This window comes from Notolepis coatsorum, assembly GCF_963971535.1.
Source record: "Notolepis coatsorum genome assembly, contig: SUPER_1_unloc_1, whole genome shotgun sequence".
NCBI lineage: Eukaryota > Metazoa > Chordata > Actinopteri > Aulopiformes > Paralepididae > Notolepis > Notolepis coatsorum.
The window spans coordinates 1,575,836-1,584,188 of NW_028174886.1; positions in this window are offsets into that span (position 1 = coordinate 1,575,836).

Genomic DNA, 8,353 nt, shown 5'->3' on the forward strand with positions numbered 1-8,353 from the left:
TTTTGGGTCGGCCGTTCATGCCGGCCAGCGAGCCGGATGTCGGGATATTTTGTTAGCACAATAGCTACCAAGCTAAGCTATGTTAGCTACTAACGTTATAAACACAATATGTGTACAACGACACAATGATTTACATTATTACAAATATGGTAACGTGGTTGTGGCTTTAGAGATGGGTGGTGGCTTTAGAGATGGGTGGCTATAATCACGGAGCAATAGTGTTAGGTGAAACAGATACATTTTCATTCGGCTAGTAGTAGCAAGCATATATCAGTGCCTGCCACTAGCTGTGTGTGACTCTCAGCGCCCCCTGGTGAGCCCCCTGGTGCCCTGCAACTGTTGTGACGATCATTTCGATTACACACGCACGTTATGAACCATTGATAAAAATATGCACGTGCGTGGTGATTGTGTTGGGCAGACAAAATGTTTGATAAAAACGCTAAAACTGGGTCAATTTCAATACTTTTTTTTCCCATTCTTCATGAAAGTCACTGTTGGCCTAGTCCACATTGTTTATTGAACAAAAATACAACAGAAGGTTTTGTAGATACAGTACTGAATTCTGCCATCCGGACACATGCAATTTGAAATATGATTATAGAATATAAAATATCAGGCCTAAAATGGTTATGCGGTTAAAATGCGATTAATTAGATAAATTTTTTTAATTGCCTGACGGCACTAGAAATAACCTTTTTTGAAGTTTATTTGTGCTTCACTTACACTTATTTTGTCTCAACAGTTTGGATTGCAGTTCCGCTTCATCAGTTGCAACATTTAGCCTAACTGTATACACAAGTTTGCTAAACACCAATACCTTACTTGTTGTCATATCCATACACATGCACACACACAGAACTTCCTGGAATTGTTAGATGGAACATGAGATTTGAGGGAATACTTAACTTCTGAAAAATGCCTGGTCATACATGTAAATGTAAGTCCTGTGGCCTGTCATTCAAATCGCTTAAACGTTAGGTTGACCATCAGTTACTTCATAGACATGAAGCAAACAAGCAATTCCCTTGTGGTGTGGCTGACTGCAAACATCAGTTTCTGAAGTATACTGCTTTGAAAACACATATGTACCGTGACCACAGGACCATCTCTGCTTCACAAAGAAATTATATAGGATGTTCATTCAAATGCGAGGCCGCAAGTTGTCAGGAGCAATATACTAATCTCAGGGATGTCATTGCACATCTGAAATTGCATATATTGAAAAAAGAGACAGTAAAATGTCCATTTGCAAATTGTGACAAAACCTATAAAGTAAAATCATCATTCACTAGCCATATCGCACGGTTGCATATGAATCAAACAGAGTTGTTTGTAACCCCTGGCCCTACACAATCGCAGTCTACTCAGGATTCCGCTGAGGTGCAAAGGGATTTAGATGAAAGTCATGTAGCAAGTTCATCTGACGACATGCCAGATGACACTGAAATGAGAGCCCTGTATCAAAAAAATCTATGCCTTTTTTACATGCGTCTGCAGGCTAAATGCCTCATTCCATCATCAACAATACAGATTATTGTTGAAGAAATTGACAGTTTGAATGATACGTGTCATCGGTACACTAAGAAGGAATTCAAAAAGTTAATGGGAGCTAAAACAAACTTGTCTGAGACTGATATTGACAGTGTTTTGAGTATTTTGGGAGAAGCAGATTTGCATTCGCTGTGCAGCTCTCACCTTTCCACTGGGCACAGAAGAAAGATGTTCTTCCAAAAGAACTTTTCATATGTGCACCCACAGGCTATTTATCTTGGCACAGACGAGAATAGAAGGGAGTGTTATGCACAATATATCCCACTTCAGGATACTTTACGATCCATGTTAAAAGACCCAGTTGTGTGGCAACAGTGTGTGAAGCCACAAAATAATGCTGCTTCTACTAATGTGTTCACTGATATTTGCGATGGATCTGTTTTCAAGTCCAACGACTTATTCATGGAGCCAGGTATAAGCTTAAAGCTTATCTTGTACCAGGATGCATTTGAGGTAGTGAACCCTCTTGGATCATCAAAGAAGAAGCACAAAATTGTAGGAGTTTACTTTACACTTGCCAACTTCGAGGCCATCTATCGTTCTAGTGTTGACAACTTGCAGCTTTTGCTTCTGTGTCCTGAGAGGTACTTTAAGTACTTTGCACATGAAAAGTTGTTTGCACGGATGCTGTCAGATATTAGAGAACTTGAGAGGCATGGACTGGTCACTTCATCTGGCCAGGTGGTGCGGGCAACAGTCGTATGTATTCTGGGGGACAATTTAGGCCCTCACTCGATCGGTGGCTTTACTGAGAATTTCAGTACTGCTAGTCACTGCTGCAGGTATTGCTTAGTGCCTACAAATAAAATGGACAACCCGACAGACCGGTTTCCGGTAAGAACAGTTGAGACCTACAAGGAAGCACTGCGACAACTACAGGACTCTGAGGCAACACATGTAAAGGGACTCAAGTTTGACTCTGTTTTCAACTCTCTTAAGTATTTCCATGTATGCCAGCCAGGACTCCCACCATGCATAGGCCATGACTTGTTTGAAGGCGTAGTAGCCTATGACCTTACCCTTTACTTGAGGTATTTTGTAAAGGTGAAGAAATGGTTCACATACACACAGCTGAACCGACGAATCGCACAGTTCAAATATGTGGGTTCTGATGCTGGTTCTGCTCCTTGTGAAGTAAGTATAAGTGGTATGAAGATTGGTGGTCAGGCGGCTGAGAATTGGTGTCTTTTGAGACGTCTACCAGTGATTATTGGGGATAAGATGTCGGATACTAAGGATCCAGTGTGGCAGTTACTGATCTTGCTGAAAGAGCTTTGTGAGTTGGTCTGTGCCCCCAAGATATCTGTACCTCAAATCTGTTTCCTCAATGTTCAGATTCAAGATTATCTTGAAACAAGGAAACAACTATTTCCCACAGAGAAACTCAAACCAAAACATCACTACCTCGTCCACTATCCCTCTTTGATCATGAAACTTGGTCCACTCATACGGTTGTGGACAATGAGGTTTGAGAGCAAACACTCATACTTCAAAAGATGCATAAGGAGGACACAGAACTTCAAAAATGTGTGTAAGACACTTGCAAACAATCATCAGCTGCTTCAGTCATATCTGAACTCCAGCTCTTTCTTTCCTGCAACTTTGCAAGTAAAAAACATGTTTCCTTACCACACTGACTTGTACAGTGACCAAGTGCGTGATGCGGTTAAAGCAAGCTCGCTCCCACATCCTGAGTTGGTGTCCACAGAAGTGCAGTGGAAGGGTACCCTGTATAGGAAAGGCTATTTTCTATGCATTAAGAATGAAGAGTCAGTGGAATTTGGACAAATTGAGCTCATTCTGATGAAGGAAAACAAGTGTGTGTACTTCCTGGTGATACCACACTCGTCATCCTATCTGGCAGAGTATGGCCTCTATAACCTTGGAGAAGCAGCTAGACAAATGGTTTGCATCAATGCTGAACAGTGTTTGTACTTTTATCCACTAGCTGCATTATAGTCTATGTGGAATGACAGTCCTGTCCCTTAAACACAGTGTTCTGGATCAGTAGCTTACTGAATTCGCTACTGACGATATATGGGGTGGCTGATTAGTTGGGGAGGGGATGGGAATCTCAGTTATATTTGATCTTGATACTTGGGAGTAATGATTCGATTCATAATTGATTGGGTACATACATTCTAAATTCTAAATTGCTGCACGAGGCATATATAACATGTAGTATAGGCACCCAAATCATTCTCATACACACACACACACACACACACACACACACACACACACACACACACACACACACACACACTGAGGACAGACTCAGGCAAAGTGGCAGGATAGGTGTCAGCAGTTGGGCGTTCAGTGTCTTCACACACTTCCACACACTGCAAGGAGGAGCTGGCATCAAACAGCTGTGCCCCTCAGCCAATGGCACCCCAGGTGAGCCAATAAAAACAGCCGTATTTATTTAGCATTGAACTACCATCCTAAACATTACTGTTTTTTTTTTTTTTTTTTTTTTTATCTACTTTTTCTGCCTTTTCTGTGATTTTTCTCCCCATCCCAATTTACCTCTTGTGCCAATTCTCCCTCCCCTGTCCTGATTGTTGCTTGCATATGCCCCCCACTGGTCGGTTGTAGGGAGGATCGAAGCCTTGCATCACATGTCCCCTCTGATACATGTGGAGGCAGCCTGTCGCATCTTTTCACCTGCTAGCTTTTAGCTAAATCTGGGCTCAAGCTGTGTTTATCTTTCTTTGTAGTCATGGGTGACCTGGCCAGTTACATAAATGCCGTGCTTCCAGGCTCTGGACTACAACCTTTACTACTGGATTTACTTGACGGCCTCGGAGTGACTAGTGTGGACGATCTACAGTTTTTGCAACCGCATGAACTTGAAGGTGTACTGAAGCCGGTGGAATCCAGAAAGTTACTTGCTCATGCCAAGCGTAAGTGAAACATTGACTGTCACTCTATTTGAGCATGTCTTCATTTTTATATAGTAGAGTGTATGTCAAACTGACTTTTGTTTAACAAAATGGGATTAATAAAGTATCTATCTTTAGGTTACAACCGCAGAGAATCGGAAGAAGATTCCAGTAGCCCGTCTACAGCCTTTCCTGCCAGTTCAGGCATTTTTTCTTCTAGCGGCAGTAAGTAAAACCATTGTGCACACTTTCCTTTCAAATGACAATACTTGAGAGGTCTGTTACGACCAGAAAGGAGATTGCACTGTGCTCATTACATAATTAGCTGCTGCCTTAATGAGGTACACATGGAATGAGTTCAAGTATTAGGGTTCTAATGGGTTCTCCTATTAAGGGGGGGGGGGGGGGGTAGGCTCCCAGATATACACAGTACATTTCACAGAGTAAATTTTACTCAAACTGAGTAAATTGTACTCAAACTGAGTACATTTTACTCAAACTGGTTTGGGTAAAATCTTACTCAGTTTGAGTCAAATGTACTCAGTTTGAGTAGAATTTACTCTGTGAAATGTACTGTGTACTTTTTTTTTGTTATAACCTCTGCATTTGTCATGTCTCGATGGTAATCAATAAATTATGATGTCAAATCAAAATCCATAATGGATAAGGGGTCAGGGGAAGATTTACCTCCACCCAATCAAAACTCAAACCAGCAGGTTTAATTGGACGGCCTAGTTGTGCGTCAGAAGCCGAACCAGAATGCACCTATCATCATAATCTATTGATTACCATCGAGACATTATGACAAATGCAGAGATTATAATAAAAAGTACATAGAAATCTGGGAGCCTACCCCCCTTAAATACACTGATTTAAGCTTCAAATTTGAGTTTCATATTGTGGGCTCAATTTGTTGCCGTCTTCACTGTTAACATCCAACCATGGTCGCACTGAGTAGTGTACTTGCAGAGGTGGTGGTCCAAACAATATGATAATACTCCTCTGTGCCTGTTTTGAAAATAACGTTATCATTCACTACCATTTTGGACCCCTCTACAGACTTTCCCAACAACACTCCAGACAGAAATGCGGATGCGCTGTTTGACTCCTGCTCGCCTACAAGCTCCTTGTCACCTCCGTTCACGCCAAGACTATGCCCCATCACAAATAAATGTGCGTACATTTACCATGTATACTGTTGGGGATGTTGAATTCAATTGGTAAATGGTCGGCCCAAAACTGTTCTTACTGACTATGTAAATGTCTTTAAAAAAAAAATAAACACCTGTCATACAGAATAGCACTATTCTAAAATGGTTCAATGTATGTTAAAAAACAACACATGAATTGAAAGCAGACATTCTGAACTTTTACCTCATAGTTCATTGTTTCATTTAAAATATAAATGATATTGTCTCAGAGGCAAAACAACCAATCTCTCATATCTGTGCTAATTATGGCTTACTGTATTCCAGGTCTGCCGATGTCCTCATTGTCCTCCACCAATGAGTGCTCCATCAGCCGTGAGAAGGGAACAGCAGCACTGGACAATAACTGGCACTTCAGTTTCAAGATACAGTGGAACATCATGCCGTCGAATATACAAAAAATATTGGAGAATAAAGAGCGGCCAACGGCGAGGGATAGAAGAGAAATAGTCAGGTTGATTTCCGCAGAAATCCTGGTTGTCTGCAAACATCCTCAAAAGAAACATTTGAATGAAATTGCCCGCAAGATGGTACAAGATTATCCTAAGTCATTCAAGGATGTGATTGAGGATCAAGTCATAGGTAGTGGCTACGATGCTCTAGCAAAACAACTACAATGCAGAGTGGACAACCACAAAAGGATAGGTCCACCAACGATGACTCCCAGCAGTGTTGACAAGGGAAAGACACGAAGGAAAATGTCTTATGGATGTGTGAACCCAGAACCTCAACTGCGTGCTGCAAATGACGAATCACAGAGGAAGATGAAAGAGGACCTACATAAAATGTTTGAGGAAAATGAGAAAGATGAGAAGAAAATAGAAGCATTGATGACTAACACGTTTGCCTCCCAGAGAAGAGATGTCCTAGATGAGAAAGACACACGGACTTTGAAAAAAGAATGGCCCTATCTTTTCAACACAACTGGCTTGAAGGCTCATTTCAATGAACTGACTGGGGTCCAGATAAATGAAGAATTCCAAGAGGCCATGAATGTAAAATACAAAAGAGTCCTGGGATTTTTCAAGTGTCTGCGCCCAGAAAGAGATAGTGTTGCAGGAAAACTCCAACCTCAAATCCAGGCTGCGGGTTGTGATGACTCTGTTGGGACTGTGTTACTGCTTTTAGCTCACTTCAAAGAAGACCAAATCAAGATGCTCATAAATGTTGACGATACCGATCTTGCAGCAGATGTGAACTCTCAGGATCTTCCCACAACCCCATGCATATTGCTGTGTGGTAAGTTAAGTAAAGGATAATGTATAGCTATACTCTGTCATTGTCGCAAAATAATTGACAGACACTGCGTTCTGGAACACCGAGGCACAGCCGAGGTGTTCTAAACCCAGTGAAGATCAATTATTTTGCGACATTGACAGAGTATAGCTATACATTATCCCGCTTATTACATGGCTAACTTACTAACAATATACCTAATTCATTTTACACCATCGACAAGATGAGATCAAATGCAGACTCAGTTGTTCTGTGGCTCCTCTGTCATCGCCGGCACCCGGCAGGTGTGTGGACTTGATTGCACTGATGTAGTGCAGTTGTGCATAATGGTAATGCTTAGCTTTCGTGACTGCGATCAAAATGCTTGATTGTGATTGGTCAATAGCGCTCTGTTGCCCCTGACAGCGGTCATTATTGCGCGTTGCCCATGACAGCGGTGAATTATCGAAAAATAAATGTTTTTTTTTATCTACTTTTTCTCCCCATTTTTCAATTTTTCTCCCGTCCCCAATTTCGTATTGTCCAATTACCCTACCCTTCCCCCTACCCTCCCCTGTCTCGAACGCTGTTAGGCCATGCCTCCCACAAGCCGGCTGCAATGTGGACGAAGCCTTGCATCACGTGTCCCCTCCGGTACTCAAGGAGGCAGCCGTCGCATCTTTTCACCTGCACAGCGTGATCTCTCAGCGGCGAGGGTCTGCGTGGGAGAGACACGCCGCCCTCGTTGCTTCCTGATTCTACTGCGCAGGCGCACCAACCGACCTGTAGGAGTCGCTGTCCACAACGTCCAATCCCCACCCACCAGCTTCCCACCCCCTAATACTGCCAATTGTATTAGTATGAACAACCAGCCAAGCTGGTAGCAACGCCGAGAGCTGGGCTCGAACCCAGCATCTCCTGCATTGGTGGCGAACGCCTTGCCCACTGCGCCACCTAGCCGCCCGTATTTTGGCTAATGTTAAAACTTGTCAGCTCAGTTTTGTCTATTTTTCTGTGTGTGTGTGTGTGTGTGCGCGTGTGTCTGTCATACCTTCACAGGACAAAGCCCACTGACTGCATCTGTCTTCATGGTAGCAGTGGTGGTGGTCAATGATGGAGTCTCAACGTTCACTGAAGCAGTCAATGCCATGTTCATGATCTATTATGCCCTCAACATCGACTATCCTGTAGAGCTGGGTGCAACAATGGAGTTTCTTCAAAGGTAATTGTATATTTTTTTCATCTTTTTATTCATTTACCAGCATAATGAACTTTTTTTTTTTTTCTTTTTTTTTATCTTTTTCCCCCTCCATTTTCCTCCGATTTTCTCCCATCCCAATGTTAGTCGTATGCCAATTCCCAGTCCCTTCCTGGTCGCTGCGCACTTACCCCCCACAGTCAGATCATCTGGAAGAGTGGAGGCTACCACGTGCTTCCTCCGACACACGTCCAGCCAATCACCGCTTCTTTTCACCTGGCAGCGCGGATTCT